This window comes from Somniosus microcephalus, chromosome 1 (assembly GCF_052327205.1).
Source record: "Somniosus microcephalus isolate GS21.2 chromosome 1, FLI_Smic_1.0, whole genome shotgun sequence".
Taxonomy (NCBI): Eukaryota; Metazoa; Chordata; class Chondrichthyes; order Squaliformes; family Somniosidae; genus Somniosus; species Somniosus microcephalus.
Genome location: NC_140987.1, coordinates 460,114,330 through 460,131,321, shown reverse-complemented (window position 1 = coordinate 460,131,321; position 16,992 = coordinate 460,114,330). Strand labels below are relative to the sequence as shown.

General features: G+C 61.4%; 1 pseudogene; it reads left to right on the top strand.

Moving 5' to 3' along the window:
• Positions 1–16,992, top strand: part of LOC147125375 (uncharacterized) — a 126,411-nt pseudogene that overhangs the window by 39,852 nt on the left and 69,567 nt on the right.

Genomic DNA, 16,992 nt, shown 5'->3' with positions numbered 1-16,992 from the left:
TCACAACCGCCCCTCCGACGGTGCGCTGCTCCCTCAGTACTGCCCGTCGGACAGTGCAGCTCTCCGTCTGTACTGCCCTTCCGACAGTGCAGGGTTCGCTCATTAATGCCCCTCTGACAGTGAGGCGCACCCTCAATCCTGCCCCTCCGACAGTGCAGAGCTCCCTCAGTACTGCCCCTCTGACAGTGCGGCGCTCCCTCAGTACTGCCCCTCCGACAGTGCAGCACGCCCTCAGTACTGCACCTCCGACACTGCAGCGCTCCCTCAGTACTGCCCTCCGACAGTGCAGCACACCCTCATTACTACCCCTCCGACAGTGCAGCTCTCACTCAGTACTGCCGGTCCGACAGTGCGGCGCTCCCTCAGTACTGCCCCTCCGACAGTGCAGTGCTCCCTCAGTACTGCACCTCCGACACTGCAGCGCTCCCTCAGTACTGCACTCCGACAGTGCAGCGCTCCCTCAGTACTGCCCCTCCGACAGTGTGGTGTTCCCTCAGTACTGCCCCTCCGACAGTGCAGCTCTCCCTCAGCGCTGCCCTTCCAACAGTGCAGCGCTCCCTCAGTACTGCCCATCCGACAGTGCGGCGCTCCCTCAGTTCTGACCCTCCAACAGTGTGGCGCTCCCTCAGTACCGGCCCTCCGACGGTGCGGTGCTCCCTCAGTACTGCACCTCCGACAGTGCGTCGCTCCCTCAGTACCGCCCCTCCGACGGTGCGGCACTCCCTCAATACTGCCCCTCCGACAGTGCGGCGCTCCCTCAGTACTGCCCCTCCGACAGTGCAGCAATCCCTCAGTACTGCCCATCCGACAGTGCGCCGCTCCCTCAGTGCTGCCCCTCTGACAGTGCGGCATTCCCTCAGTACTGCCCCTCCAACAGTGCGCCACTCCCTAAGTACTGCACCTGCGACAGTGCGGCGCTCCCTCAATACTGCCCCTCCGACAGTGCGGCTCTCCCTCAGTACTGCCCCTCCGAAAGTGCGGCGCTCCCTCAGCACTGCCCCTCCGACAGTGCGGCGATCCCTCAGCACTGGCCCTCCGACACTGCGGCTCTCACTCAGTACTGACCCTCCGACAGTGCAGCGCTCCCTCAGTACTGCCACTCCGACAGTGCATCACTCCATCAGTACTGCTCCTCTGACAGTGCTGCAGTCCCTCAGTACTGCCCCTCCAACAGTGCAGCGCTCCCTCAGTACTGCCCTTCTGACAATGCAGCGATCCCTCAGTACTGCCCCTCTGACAATACGGCGCTCCCTCAGTACAGCCCTCCGACAGTGCAGCACTCCCTCATTACAACCCTTCCGACTGTGCAACTCTCACTCAGTACTGCCCCTCCGACAGTGCGGCACTCCCTCAGTACTGCCCCTCTGATAGCGCAGCATGCCATCAGTACTGACCCTCCGACAGTGCAGCGCTCCCTGAGTACTGCACCTCCGACACTGCAGCGCTCCCTCAGTACTGCCCTCTGACAGTGCAGCACTCCCTCAGTACTGCCCCTCTGACAGTGCACCCCTCCCTCAGTACTGCCCTTCCGACAGTGCAGCGAACCCTCAGTACTGCCCCTCCGACAGTGCGGCGCTCCCTCAGTACTGCCCCTCCGACAGTGCGGCGCTCCCTCAGTCCCGCCCCTCCGACGGTGCGGCGCTACCTCAGCACCGCCACTCCGACAGTGCGGCGCTCCCTCAGTACTGCACCTCCGACAGTGCGGCGCTCCCTCAGTACCGCCCCTCCGATGGTGCGGCGCTCCCTCAGTACTGCCCCTCCGACAGTGCAGCACTCCCTCAGCACTGCCCATCCGACAGTGCGGCGCTCCCTCAGTACTGCCCCTCTGACAGTGCGGCGCTCCCTCAGTACTTCCCCTCTGACAGTGCGGCGCCCCCTCAGTACTGCCCCTCCGAAAATGCAGCGCTCCCTCAGTACTGCCCCTCCGACAGTGCAGCGCTCCCTCAGTTCTGCCCCTCCGACAGTGCGGCGTTCCCTCAGTACTGCCCCTCCGACAGTGCAGCTCTCCCTCAGTACTGCCCGTCCGACAGTGCAGCGCTTCCTCGATACTGCCTCTCCAATTGTGCTGCGCTCCCACAGTACTGACTCTCCCACTGTGCGGCCCTCACTCAGTACTGCCCCTCCGACAGTGCGGCACTCCCTCAGCACTGACCCTACGGCTGTGTGGCGCTCCATCAGTACTGCCCCTCCGACAGTGCAGCGCTCCTTCAGTAATGCCCCTCCGACAGTGCGTCACTCCCTCAGTACTGGCCCTCCGACAGTGCGGCACTCCCTCAGTATTGCCCCTCCGACAGTGCGCCGCTCCATCAGTACTGCCCCTCCGATAGTGCGGCGCTCCCTCAGTACTGCCCCTCCGACACTGCGGCGCTCACTCAGTACTGCCCCTCTGACAGTGCAGCGCTCCCTCAGTACTGCCCCTCCGACAGTGCGGCGCTGCCTCAGTACTGCCCCTCCGACAGTGCAGCACTCCCTCAGTACTGCACCTCCGACAGTGCGGCGCTCCCTCAGTACTGCCATCCGACAGTGCGGCTCTCTCTCAGTACAGCCCCTCCGACAGTGCATCACTCCCTCAGTACTGCCCCTCCGACAGTGCGGCGCTCCCTCAGTACTGCCCCTCCGACAGTGTGGCGCTCCCTCAGTACTGCCCCTCCGACATTGCAGCGCTCCCTCAGTGCTGCCCTCCGACAGTGCAGCACTCCCTCATTACTACCCCTCCGACAGTGCAGCTCTCACTCAGTACTGCCCGTCCGACAGTGCGGCGCTCCCTCAGTACTGCCCCTCTGATAGTGCAGCATGCCATCAGTACTGCCCCTCCAACAGTGCAGTGCTCCCACAGTACTGTCTCTCCGACTGCACGGCCCTCCCTCAGTACCGCTCCTCTGACAGTGCAGCACTCCTGAAGTACAGCCCCTCAGATAATGCGGCGCTCCCTCAATACTGCCCCTCCGACAGTGCGGCTCTCCCTCCGTACTGCCCCCTCCAACAGTGCGGCAATCCCTTAGCACTGACCCTCCGACAGTGCGGCAGTCCCTCAGCACTGACCCTCCGACAGTGCGGCGATCCCTCAGTACTGCCCCTCCCAGATTGCGGCGCTCCATTAGTACTGCCCCTCCAACAGTGCGGTGCTTCCTCAATACTGCCCCTCCGACACTGAGGCTCTCCCTCAGTACTGCCCCTCCGACACTGCAGCGCTCCCTCAGCACTGCCGCCCGACAGTGCGTCACTCCCTCAGTACTGACCCTCCGACAGTGCAGTGCACCCTCAGTACTGCCCCTCCAACAGTGCGGCGCTCCCTCGATACTGCCCCTCCGTCAGTGCGGATCTCCCTCAGTACTGCCCCTCCAACAGTGCAGCGCTCCCTCGATACTGCCCCCTCCGACAGTGCGGCGCTCCCTCAGTACTGCCCCTCCCACATTGCGGCTCTCCATTAGTACTGCCCCTCCAACAGTGCGGTGCTTCCTCAGTACTGCCCCTCCGACAGTGTGGCACTCCCTCAGTACTGCTGCTCCAACAGTGCTGCGCTCCCTCATAACTGCCCCTCCGACAGTGCGGCGCTCCCTCAGTACTGCCCCTCCGACAGTGCAGCGCTCCCTCAGTACTGCCCTTCAGACAGTGCAGCGCTCCCTCAGTACTGCCCCTCCGACAATGCGGCGCTCCCTCAGTACTGCCCCTCCGACAGTCCAGCGCTCCCTCAGTACTGCCACTCCAACAGTGCGGCGTTCCCTCAGTACTGCCCCTCCGACAGTGCGGCGCTGCCTCAGTACCGCCCCTCCGACTTTGCGGCGCTCCCTCAGTACTGCCCCTCCGACAGTGCGGCGCTCCCTCAGTGCTGCCCCTCCGACAGTGCGGCGTTCCCTCATTACTGCCCCTCCGACATTGCGGCTCTCCCTTGGTACTGCCCCTCCAATTGTGCGGCGCTCCCTCAGTACCGCCCCTCCAACAGTGTGGCGCTCCCTCAATACTGCCCCTCCGACAGTGCGGCGTTCCCTCATTACTGCCCCTCCGACATTGCGGCTCTCCCTTGGTACTGCCCCTCCAATTGTGCGGCGCTCCCTCAGTACCGCCCCTCCAACAGTGCGGCGCTCCCTCAGTACTGCCCCCTCCGACAGTGCGGCACTCCCTCAGCACTGACCATCCGACAGTGAGGCACTCCCTCAATACTGCCGCTCCAACAGTGCTGCGCTCCCTCAGTACTGCCCCTCCGACAGTGAGGCACTCCCTCAGTACAGCCACTCCGACAGTGCGGCACTCCCTCAGCACTGACCCTCCGACAGTGAGGCACTCCCTCAGTACTGCCGCTCCGACAGTGCGGCGCTTCCTCAGTACTGCCCCTCCGACAGTGAGGCACTCCCTCAATACTGCCGCTCCAACAGTGCGGCGATCACTCAGCTCTGCCCCTCTGACACTGCAGCGCTCCCTCAGTACTGGCCCTCCAACAGTGTGGCGCTCCCTCAGTACTGTCCCCTCCAACAGTGTGGCGCTCCCTCAGTAATGCCCCTTCGACAGTGCAGCACTCTCTCAGTACTGACATTCCGATAGTGCGGCACTCCCTCAGTACTGCACCTCCGACACTGCAGCGCTCCCTCAGTACTGACTCTCCGACACTGCAGCGCTCCCTCAGTACTGACTCTCTGACACTGCAGCGCTCCCTCAGTACTGACCCTCCATCAGTGCGGCGCACCCTCATACTGCCCCTCTGTGGTAAACCACTTTTTTTGTTCACTATCGTTACACTATAGTTATCACTGTTATATCGTTACGCTATGGTTATCACTGTTTACACTGTAGTATCACTACACGAGGTCGCCTCTTGTCACGCTGTTATACCTGGGCTGACCACTGCTGACTCCGCCCATGGCTCCACCTACTTGCCCAGGTATAAAGGTGGTCGACTGGCTGGTATTCCTCCTTGTTGGATCCGATCACCCACGAGGGTGGGCTCTGTTATTTAGCCAATAAAAACCTATAGTTACTGTCTTAACTCGTCGCTTTTCATTGGATGAATTGATAGGTATATCAATTTTATTGGCTAAATTTTGAAATGTCTTTAACGGAGCAGCCAAACGACCAGTCAGACGCCCAGCTACAACAGCCACAGCAGCCGGCCTGGCTGCGAGCCCTCCGACCGCCGTACCTGGATCTAAACCCACAGGCAGCAAACTCAGCCCTCGACTTCAAACACTGGCTGAGCTGTTTCGAATCCTACCTGGGAGAATCCGGCGTGCCTCAGAGATCCAAACTAAGAGTTCTGACCGCCCAAGTGAGCCCAAAAGTATTTGCACTCATCCAGGACCTTACTACATACGAGGCCGCCCTCAACCTGCTTCAAGAGCAGTACCGGAGCCCGATAAATTCTATGTATGCCAGACACCTCCTAAGATCCCGCCCGCAACAGCCAGGAGAGTCTGTAGATGAATTTTTACGGGCGCTACAAACACTCGGCAGGGACTGTGACTTTAAAGCTGTAACGGCTGCAGAAAATACTGAAGAGAATATCCGCGATGCCTTCGTGAAAGGCCTTCGGTCCGACTACTCACGGCAAAGACTGCTCGAATCAAAGGACCTCGACCTGAACACAGCTGCAGCCCTCGCTCGCTCTCTGGAAGTGGCCCATCGGGACCTCGAGGCGTATTCCAGGTACTGTGCTGCGCGACCCTGGGACTCGGGCCCGACCGCAATACCCCTCGCACCGCCGCCTCTGGGACCTACCTCAGCGTCGGCGTCCCGGACCCAATCGGGACCGCCACCCCTGGTACCGGCTGCGACATCGGAGCCCCGCGATCGGGCCGCTGGCTGCTTTTTCTGTGGCCAGGCGAAACACCCGAGGGCGCGCTGCCCTGCAAGAAACGCGACCTGCTCCGACTGCCACAAGAAAGGCCACTTCGCGAAGGCCTGCAGGGGGAAAGCCACAGACGCAAGCAGTGCCTCATGCGAGTTGTGGGGGCGACCATCTTTCATCAAGGCCACAGATGCCAGTATCCCCTCGTGTGAGTCGTGGGGGCGGCCATCTTTGATCAAGGCCACCGACACCGGCAGTGCCTCATGTGAGTTGTGGGGGCGGCCATCTTCTCCGCCATTTTATGCAACGTCGTGGGCACCGCCATTTTGTTCACCACACTCGACCGCCACCTTGTCTCCAGACCCGACCGCAGCCTCACCCGCAGACTACAGCAGCTCGCTCAGCCATACACTAGCCTCCGTCACACTGGACCAAGCTCGCCCGCATCACCTGTCCAAGTCCATGATGGACATCAAAGTAAACGGCCACGCCACGACCTGCCTGTTCAACAGCGGAAGCACGGAGAGTTTCATCCATCCAGACACGGTGAGCCACTACTCCCTCACTGTCCGGCCAACGTGCAACCGGATCTCGATGGCGTCGAGGTCCCATTCAACAGACATCAGCGGATACTGTGTTGTGACTCTGTTGGTTAGGGGCACGGAGTATAAAAATTTTAAACTTCTCGTCCTGCCCCAACTCTGCGCTGCCGTCCTACTAGGGCTGGATTTCCAATCTCACCTTCAAAGTGTCACTTTGGCATACGGTGGACCCCTCCCCCCACTCACAGTCGACAACCAACAGCCTTTAAACCGCCCACCGCGTACCACCTGCGGCCTATCCACCCTCAGGGATCCGCTCCCCTCCCTGTTCGCCAACCTCACCCGCGACTGTAAACCCGTCGCTACCAAGAGCAGGCGGTACAGCGCCGGGGACAAAGCTTTTATTAGCTCTGAGGTGCAGCGTCTCCTGAAAGAGGGCATCATCGAGAGGAGCAACAGCCCCTGGCGTGCCCAGGTCGTAGTCGTTAAGACCGGCGATAAAAACCGCCTAGTCATCGACTACAGCCAAACCATAAACCGGTACACCCAGCTGGACGCATACCCTCTTCCCTGCATATCTGATATGGTCAATCAGATTGCACAGTACCGAATATTCTCTACCATCGACCTTAAGTCGGCCTACCACCAACTCCCTATCCGCCCTGAGGACCGCCAGTATATCGCCTTCGAGGCGAATGGCCGCCTCTACCACTTCCTTCGGGTTCCCTTCGGCGTCACCAACGGGGTTTCGGTCTTCCAAAGGGAGATGGACCAGATGGTTGACCAGAACGGGCTGCAAGCCACGTTCCCCTATCTAGATAACGTCACCATCTGCGGCCGCGACCGGCAGGACCATGATGTTAATCTGGAGAGATTCCTCCATACGGCCCAACGGCTGAACCTCACCTACAATAAGGAGAAATGTGTGTTTAACACCTCGCGCCTTGCCATCCTCGGCTGCATAGTAGAGAACGGAGTCATCGGCCCCGACCCCGAAAGAATGCGCCCCCTCATGGAGCTTCCCCTCCCCCACTGTCCAAAGGCGCTGAAGAGGACCCTGGGGCTCTTCGCCTACTATGCCCAATGGGTGCCGAATTATGCGGACAAAGCCAGACCCCTCATGAAGTCCGCCTCCTTCCCCCTGACGGCAGAAGCGTGCGCAGACTTCTCCCTCATTAAGGGAGACATTGCTAAGGCCACAATGCACGCGGTGGATGAGTCTATCCCTTTCCAAGTGGAGAGCGATGCATCCGACTTCGCCCTAGCCACAACCCTTAACCAGGAGGGGAGACCGGTGGCCGTCTTCTCAAGGACCCTCCAGGGCCCTGAGATCCGACACTCCTCGGTCGAGAAGGAGGCCCAGGCAATCGTGGAGGCTGTACGACGCTGGAGGCATTACCTGGCAGGCAAACGATTTACCCTCCTCACCGACCAGCGTTCGGTCGCTTTTATGTTTAATAACAAGCTGAGGGGCAAAATCAAGAACGACAAGATCTTGAGGTGGAGAATCGAGCTCTCCACCTATGATTATGAGATCTTGTACCGGCCTGGTAAACTGAACGAACCCCCAGATGCTCTATCACGAAGTACATGCGCCAACGCGCAAATTGATAGACTGCAGACCCTCCACAACGACCTCTGCCACCCCGGAGTCACCAGACTTTACCACTTCATTAAGGCCCGCAACCTGCCCTACTCCATCGAGGAGGTCAGGACCATGACCAGGAACTGCCAAACCTGTGCCGAATGCAAACCGCATTTCTTTAGGCCGGACAGAGCAAGCCTGATCAAGGCCACCCGCCCCTTCGAGCGCTTGAGCATCGATTTTAAGGGGCCCCTCCCGTCCTCTGACCGTAATGTGAACTTCCTCAACATCATTGACGAGTACTCCCGTTTCCCCTTTGACTTCCCCTGCCCAGACATGACCAGTACCACAGTCATCAAATGCCTGAACGACCTCTTCGCCGTGTTCGGGTTCCCGAACTATATACATAGCGACCGGGGCTCCTCCTTCATGAGCGAGGAACTTCACCAGTTCCTACTAGCGAGAGGTATTGCTGCAAGCAGGACCACCAGCTACAACCCCCGAGGGAACGGCCAGGTGGAAAGAGAGAACGCGACTGTCTGGAAGGCCGTTCTCTTAGCCTTAAAGTCTAAGGGCCTGCCAACCTCTCGCTGGCAGGAAGTCCTCCCGGCAGCGCTGCATTCCATCCGGTCACTGCTTTGCACTGCCATTAACACCACCCCCCATGAACGAATGTTTGTTTTCCCCAGGAAGTCGACTACGGGAACCACGCTACCAACTTGGCTGACCTCGCCGGGGCCCGTCTTGCTGCGAAAGCACGCGAGGGCCCATAAAACGGACCCCCTGGTCGAGAGGGTGGACCTCCTGCACGCCAACCCCCAGTACGCCTATGTGGCATAGCCAGACGGGCGGGAGGACACAGTCTCCTTACGAGACCTCGCACCCTCGGGCATCCCTGAGACACCACCGTTTCCCCCCACCACCCCCCCAAATCCAGCCCAGGTAGACGGCATGCCGGAACCCCACGAGCCTTCGCCGACCACGCAGACACCAGCATTAACATCGGATACTGCATCACCGCCGCCGCTGCTGCGACGATCGGAAAGGCTTACGAGGCCTCCGGACAGACTGACATACCCGAACTGGTAGTACACTTCACCCCGCCGGACTCAAATCTAAACAAGGGGTGAATGTGGTAAACCACTTTTATCGTTCACTATCGTTACACTATGGTTATCACTGTTATATCGTTACACTATGGTTATCACTGTTTACACTGTTGTATCACTACACGAGGTCGCCTCTTGTCACGCTGTTATACCTGGGCTGACCACTGCTGACTCCGCCCATGGCTCCACCTACTTGCCCAGGTATAAAGGTGGTCGACTGGCTGGTATTCCTCCTTGTTGGATCCGATCACCCACGAGGGTGGGCTCTGTTATTTAGCCAATAAAAACCTATAGTTATTGTCTTAACTCGTCGCTTTTCATTGGATGAATTGATAGGTATATCACCCTCCAACAGTGCAGCGCTCCCACAGTACTGACTCTCCGACTGCACGGCCCTCCCTCAGTACTGCTCTTCCGACAGTGCAGCACTCCTGCAGTACAGCCCATCTGACAGTGCGGCGCTCCCTCAGTGCTGCCCCTCCGACAGTGCGGCATTCCCTCAGGACAGCCCCCTGATAGTACGGCGGACCCTCTATCCTGCCTCTCCGACTGAGCGGCTCTCCCTCAGCACTGCCCCTCCGACTGAACGGCACTCCCTCAGTACTGCCCGTCCGACAGTGCGGCGCTCCCTCAGTACTGCCGTCTGACAATGCAGCACTCCCTCATTACTACCCTTCCGACAGTGCGGCTCTCCCTCAGTACTGCCCCGCCGACAGTGCGGCACTCCCTCAGCACTGACCCTCCCACATTGCGGCTGTTCATTAGTACTGCGCCTCCAACAGTGCGACGCTTCGTCAGTACTGCCCCTCCGACAGTGAGGCACTCCCTCAGTACTGCCCCTCCTACAGTGCAGCACTCCCTTAGTACTGCCCCTCCTACAGTGCAGCACTCCCTCAGTACTGCCCCTCCAACAGTGCGGTGCTCCCTCTGTACTGCCCCTCCACCACTGCAGCGCTCCCTCAGCACTGCCCCTCCGACAGTGCGGCGATCCCCCAGCACTGGCCCTCCGACACTGCGGCGCTCCCTCAGTACTGGCTCTCCGACAGTACGGCGCTCCCTCATTACTGGCCCTCCATCAGTTTGGCGCTCCCTCAGTACTGCCACTCCGACAGTGCAGCACTCTCTCAGTACTGCCCCTCCGACACTGCAGCGCTCACTCAGTACTGCCCCTCCAACAGTGCGGCGCTCCTTCAGTACTGACTCTCCGGCAGTGCGGCGCTCCCTCAGTACTGCCCCTCTGCAAGTGCGGCGCTCCCTCAGTACTGCCCCTCCGACAGTGCAGCACTCCCTCAGTACTGCCCCCTGACAGTGCAGCACTCCCTCAGTACTGCCCCTCCGACAGTGCAGCGTTCCCTCAGTACTGCCACTCCACAGTGCAGCACTCCCTCAGTACTGCCCCTCCGACAGTACGGCACTCCCTCATTACTGGCCCTCCAACAGTGCTGCTCTCCTTCAGTACTGCCCCTCTGACAGTGCGGCACTCCCTCAGTACTGCCCCTCCGACAGTGCGGCTCTCCCTCAGTACTGCCCCGCCGACAGTGCGGCACTCCCTCAGCACTGACTCTCCCACATTGCGGCTGTTCATTAGTACTGCGCCTCCAACAGTGCGGTGCTCCCTCTGTACTGCCCCTCCGCCACTGCAGCGCTCCCTCAGCACTGCCCCTCCGACAGTGTGGCGATCCCCCAGCACTGGCCCTCCGACACTGCGGCGCTCCCTCAGTACTGGCCCTCCGACAGTACGGCGCTCCCTCATTACTGGCCCTCCATCAGTTTGGCGCTCCCTCAGTACTGCCACTCCGACAGTGCAGCACTCTCTCAGTACTGCCCCTCCGACACTGCAGCGCTCCCTCAGTACTGCCCCTCCAACAGTGCGGCGCTCCTTCAGTACTGACTCTCCGGCAGTGCGGCGCTCCTTCAGTACTGCCCCTCCAAAAGTGCAGCGCTCCCTCAGTACTGCCCCTCCGACAGTGCAGCGCTCCCTCAGTACTGCCCATCCGACAGTGCAGCTCTCCCTCAGTACTGCCCGTCCGATAGTGCAGCGCTCCCTCAGTACTGCCCATCCGACAGTGCGGCACTCCCTCAGCACTGACCCTCCGACAGTGTGGCGCTCCATCAGTACTGCCCCTCCGACAGTGCAGTGCTCCTTCAGTACTGCCCCTCCGACAGTGCGGCACTCCCTCAGTACTGGCCCTCTGACAGTGCGGCATTCCCTCAGTACTGCCCCTCTGATACTGCAGCGCTCCCTCAGTACAGCCCCTCCGACCGTGCGTCACTCCCTCAGTACTGACCGTCCATCAGTGCGACGCACCCTCATACTGCCCCTCCGACAGTGCGGCGCTCCCTCAGTACTGCCCCTCCGACAGTGCGGCGCTCTCTCAGTACTGCCCCTCCGAGACTGCGGCGCTCACTCAGTACTGCCCCTCCGACAGTGCAGCGCTCCCATGGTACTGCCCCTCTGACGCTGCAGCTCTCCCTCAGTACTGCCCCTCCGACAGTGCGGTGCTCCTTCAGTACTGACTCTCCGGCAGTGCGGCGCTCCCTCAGTACTGCCCCTCTGACAGTGCGGCGCTCCCTCAGTACTGCCCCTTCAAAAATGTAGCGCTCCCTCAGTACTGCCCCTCCGACAGTGCGGCGTTCCCTCAGTACTGCCTCTCCAATTGTGCTGCGCTACCACAGTACTGACTCTCCCACTGTGCGGACCTCACTCAGTGCTGCCCCTCTGAAAGTTCGGCGCTCCATCAGTACTGCCCCCTCCGACAGTGCGGCTCTCCCTCAGCACTGACCCTCCGACAGTGTGGCGCTCGATCAGTGCTGCCCCTCCGACAGTGTGGCACTCCCTCAGTACTGGCCATCCGACAGTGCGGCACTCCCTCAGTACTGCCCCTCCGACAGTGCGGCGCTCCGTCAGTACTGCCCCTCCGACAGTGCGGCGCTCCCTCAGTACTGCCCCTCCGACACTGCGGCGCTCACTCAGTACTGCCCCTCCGACAGTGCAGCGCTCCCTCAGTACTGCCCCTCCGACAGTGCGGCGCTGCCTCAGTACTGCCCCTCCAACAGTGCAGCACTCCCTCAGTACTGACCCTCCGACAGTGCTGCACTCCCTCAGTACTGCCCCTCCGACAGTGCAGCGCTCCCTCAGTAGTGCCCCTCTGACAGTGCAGCACTCCCTCAGTACTGCCCCTCCGACAGTGCAGCGCTCCCTCAGTACTGCCTTCCGACAGTGCGGCTCTCCCTCAGTACAGCCCCTCCAACAGTGCATCACTCCCTCAGTACTGACCCTGCATCAGTGCGGCGCACCCTCATACTGCCCCTCCGACAGTGCGGCGCTCCCTCAGTACTGCCCCTCCAACAGTGTGGCGCTCCCTCAGTACTGCCCCTCCGACATTGCAGCGCTCCCTCAGTACTGCCCCTCCGACAGTGCAGCACTCCCTCATTACTACCCCTCCAACAGTGCAGCTCTCACTCAGTATTGCCCGTCCGACAGTGCAGCGCTCCCTCAGTACTGCCCCTCTGATAGTGCAGCATGCCATCAGTACTGCCCCTCCAACAGTGCAGCGCTCCCACAGTACTGTCTCTCCGACTGCACTGCCCTCCGTCAGTACCGCTCCTCCGACAGTGCAGCACTCCTGAAGTACAGCCCCTCAGATAGTGCGGCGCTCCCTCAATACTGTCCCTCCGACAGTGCGGCTCTCCCTCCGTACTGCCCCCTCCAACAGTGCGGCACTCCCTCAGCACTGACCCTCCGACAGTGCGGCGCTCCATCAGTACTGCCCCTCAGACAGTGCGGCACTCCCTCAGCACTGACCCTCCGACAGTGCGGCGCTCCCTCAGCACTGCCCCTCCCACATTGCGGCTCTCCATTCGTACTGCCCCTCCAACAGTGCGGTGCTTCCTCAATACTGCCCCTCCGACAGTGCGGCGCTCCCTCAGTACTGCCCCTCCGACAGTGCAGCGCTCCCTCAGTAGCGCCCCGCCAACAGTGCGGCGCTCCCTCGATACTGCCCCTCCGTCAGTGCGGCTCTCCCTCAGTACTGCCCCCTCCGACAGTGCGGCACTCCCTCAGCACTGACCCTCCGACAGTGCAGCGTTCCCTCAGTACTGCCACTCCACAGTGCAGCACTCCCTCAGTACTGCCCCTCCGACAGTACGGCACTCCCTCATTACTGGCCCTCCAACAGTGCTGCTCTCCTTCAGTACTGCCCCTCTGACAGTGCGGCACTCCCTCAGTACTGCCCCTCCGACAGTGCGGCTCTCCCTCAGTACTGCCCCGCCGACAGTGCGGCACTCCCTCAGCACTGACTCTCCCACATTGCGGCTGTTCATTAGTACTGCGCCTCCAACAGTGCGGTGCTCCCTCTGTACTGCCCCTCCGCCACTGCAGCGCTCCCTCAGCACTGCCCCTCCGACAGTGTGGCGATCCCCCAGCACTGGCCCTCCGACACTGCGGCGCTCCCTCAGTACTGGCCCTCCGACAGTACGGCGCTCCCTCATTACTGGCCCTCCATCAGTTTGGCGCTCCCTCAGTACTGCCACTCCGACAGTGCAGCACTCTCTCAGTACTGCCCCTCCGACACTGCAGCGCTCCCTCAGTACTGCCCCTCCAACAGTGCGGCGCTCCTTCAGTACTGACTCTCCGGCAGTGCGGCGCTCCTTCAGTACTGCCCCTCCAAAAGTGCAGCGCTCCCTCAGTACTGCCCCTCTGACAGTGCAGCGCTCCCTCAGTACTGCCCATCCGACAGTGCAGCTCTCCCTCAGTACTGCCCGTCCGATAGTGCAGCGCTCCCTCAGTACTGCCCATCCGACAGTGCGGCACTCCCTCAGCACTGACCCTCCGACAGTGTGGCGCTCCATCAGTACTGCCCCTCCGACAGTGCAGTGCTCCTTCAGTACTGCCCCTCCGACAGTGCGGCACTCCCTCAGTACTGGCCCTCCGACAGTGCGGCATTCCCTCAGTACTGCCCCTCTGATACTGCAGCGCTCCCTCAGTACAGCCCCTCCGACCGTGCGTCACTCCCTCAGTACTGACCGTCCATCAGTGCGACGCACCCTCATACTGCCCCTCCGACAGTGCGGCGCTCCCTCAGTACTGCCCCTCCGACAGTGCGGCGCTCTCTCAGTACTGCCCCTCCGAGACTGCGGCGCTCACTCAGTACTGCCCCTCCGACAGTGCAGCGCTCCCATGGTACTGCCCCTCTGATGCTGCAGCTCTCCCTCAGTACTGCCCCTCCGACAGTGCGGTGCTCCTTCAGTACTGACTCTCCGGCAGTGCGGCGCTCCCTCAGTACTGCCCCTCTGACAGTGCGGCGCTCCCTCAGTACTGCCCCTTCAAAAATGTAGCGCTCCCTCAGTACTGCCCCTCCGACAGTGCGGCGTTCCCTCAGTACTGCCCCTCCGACAGTGCAGCTCTCCCTCAGTACTGCCCGTCCGACAGTGCAGCGCTCCCTCGATACTGCCTCTCCAATTGTGCTGCGCTACCACAGTACTGACTCTCCCACTGTGCGGACCTCACTCAGTGCTGCCCCTCTGAAAGTTCGGCGCTCCATCAGTACTGCCCCCTCCGACAGTGCGGCTCTCCCTCAGCACTGACCCTCCGACAGTGTGGCGCTCGATCAGTGCTGCCCCTCCGACAGTGTGGCACTCCCTCAGTACTGGCCATCCGACAGTGCGGCACTCCCTCAGTACTGCCCCTCCGACAGTGCGGCGCTCCGTCAGTACTGCCCCTCCGACAGTGCGGCGCTCCCTCAGTACTGCCCCTCCGACACTGCGGCGCTCACTCAGTACTGCCCCTCCGACAGTGCAGCGCTCCCTCAGTACTGCCCCTCCGACAGTGCGGCGCTGCCTCAGTACTGCCCCTCCAACAGTGCAGCACTCCCTCAGTACTGACCCTCCGACAGTGCTGCACTCCCTCAGTACTGCCCCTCCGACAGTGCAGCGCTCCCTCAGTAGTGCCCCTCTGACAGTGCAGCACTCCCTCAGTACTGCCCCTCCGACAGTGCAGCGCTCCCTCAGTACTGCCTTCCGACAGTGCGGCGTTCCCTCAGTACTGCCCCTCCGACAGTGCAGCGCTCCCTCAGGACTGCCACTACGACAGTGCGGCGTTCCCTCAGTACTGCCCCTCCGACAGTGCAGCGCTCCCTCAGTACTGCCACTACGACAGTGCGGCGTTCCCTCAGTACTGCCCCTCCGACAGTGCGGCGTTCCCTCAGTACTGCCCCTCCGACAGTGCAGCGCTCCCTCAGTACTGCCACTACGACAGTGCGGCGTTCCCTCAGTAATGCCCCTCCGACAGTGCGGCGTTCCCTCAGTACTGCCCCTCCGACAGTGCAGCGCTCCCTCAGGACTGCCACTACGACAGTGCGGCGTTCCCTCAGTACTGCCACTCCGACAGTGCAGCGCTCCCTCAGTACTGCCACTACGACAGTGCGGCGTTCCCTCAGTACTGCCCCTCCGACAGTGCGGCGTTCCCTCAGTACTGCTCTTCCGACAGTGCAGCACTCCTGCAGTACAGCCCCTCAGATTGTGCGGCGCTCCCTCAATACTGCCCCTCCGACAGTGCGGCTCTCCCTCAGTACTGCCCCTCCAACATTGCGGCGCTCCCTCAGTGCTGCCCCTCCGACAGTGCGGCTCTCCCTCGGTACTGCCCCATCAATTGTGCGGCGTTCCCTCAGTACTGCCCCTCCGACAGTGCGGCGTTCCCTCAGTACTGCTCTTCCGACAGTGCAGCACTCCTGCAGTACAGCCCCTCAGATTGTGCGGCGCTCCCTCAATACTGCCCCTCCGACAGTGCGGCTCTCCCTCAGTACCGCCCCTCCAACAGTGCGGCGCTCCCTCAATACTGCACCTCCGACAGTGCGGCTCTCCCTCAGTACTGCCCCCTCCGACAGTGCGGCACTCCCTCAGCACTGACCGTCCGACAGTGAGGCACACCCTCAATACTGCCGCTCCAACAGTGCTGCGCTCCCTCAGTACTGCCCCTCCGACAGTGAGGCACTCCCTCAGTACTGCCACTCCAACAGTGAGGCACTCCCTCAGTACTGCCACTCCAACACTGCTGCGCTCCTTCAGTACTGCCACTCCGACAGTGCGGCACTCCCTCAGCACTAACATCCAACAGTGAGGCACTCCCTCAGTACTGCCGCTCCGACAGTGCGGCGCTTCCTCAGTACTGCCCCTCCGACAGTGAGGCACTCCCTCAGTACTGCCGCTCCAACAGTGCGGCGATCACTCAGCTCTGCCCCTCTGACACTGCAGCGCTCCCTCAGTACTGGCCCTCCAACAGTGCGGCGCTCCCTCAGTACTGTCCCCTCCAACAGCCTGGCGCTCCCTCAGTAATGCCCCTTCGACAGTGCAGCACTCTCTCAGTACTGACATTCCGACAGTGCGGCACTCCCTCAGTACTGCACCTCCGACACTGCAGCGCTCCCTCAGTACTGACTCTCTGAGACTGCAGCGCTCCCTCAGTACTGACCCTCCATCAGTGCGGCGCTCCCTCAGTACTGTCCCCTACAACAGTGTGGCGCTCCCTCAGTAATGCCCCTTCGACAGTGCAGCACTCTCTCAGTACTGACTCTCTGACTGCACGGCCCTCCCTCAGTACTGCTCTTCCGACAGTGCAGCACTCCTGCAGTACAGCCCCTCAGATTGTGCGGCGCTCCCTCAATACTGCCCCTCCGACAGTGCGGCTCTCCCTCAGTACTGCCCCTCCAACATTGCGGCACTCCATCAGTACTGCCCCTCCGACAGTGCGGCGCTCCATTACTCCTGCCCCTCCAACAGTGCGGCGCTTCCTCAGTACTGCCCCTCCGACAGTGAGGCTCTCCCTCAGTGCTGCCCCTCTGACACTGCAGCGCTCCCTCAGTACTGCCCTCCGACAGTGCGTCACTCCCTCAGTACTGACCCTCCATCCGTGCGGGGCACCCTAATACTGCCCATCCGACAGTGCGGCGCTCCCTCAGTCCTGCCACTCCGACAGTGCAG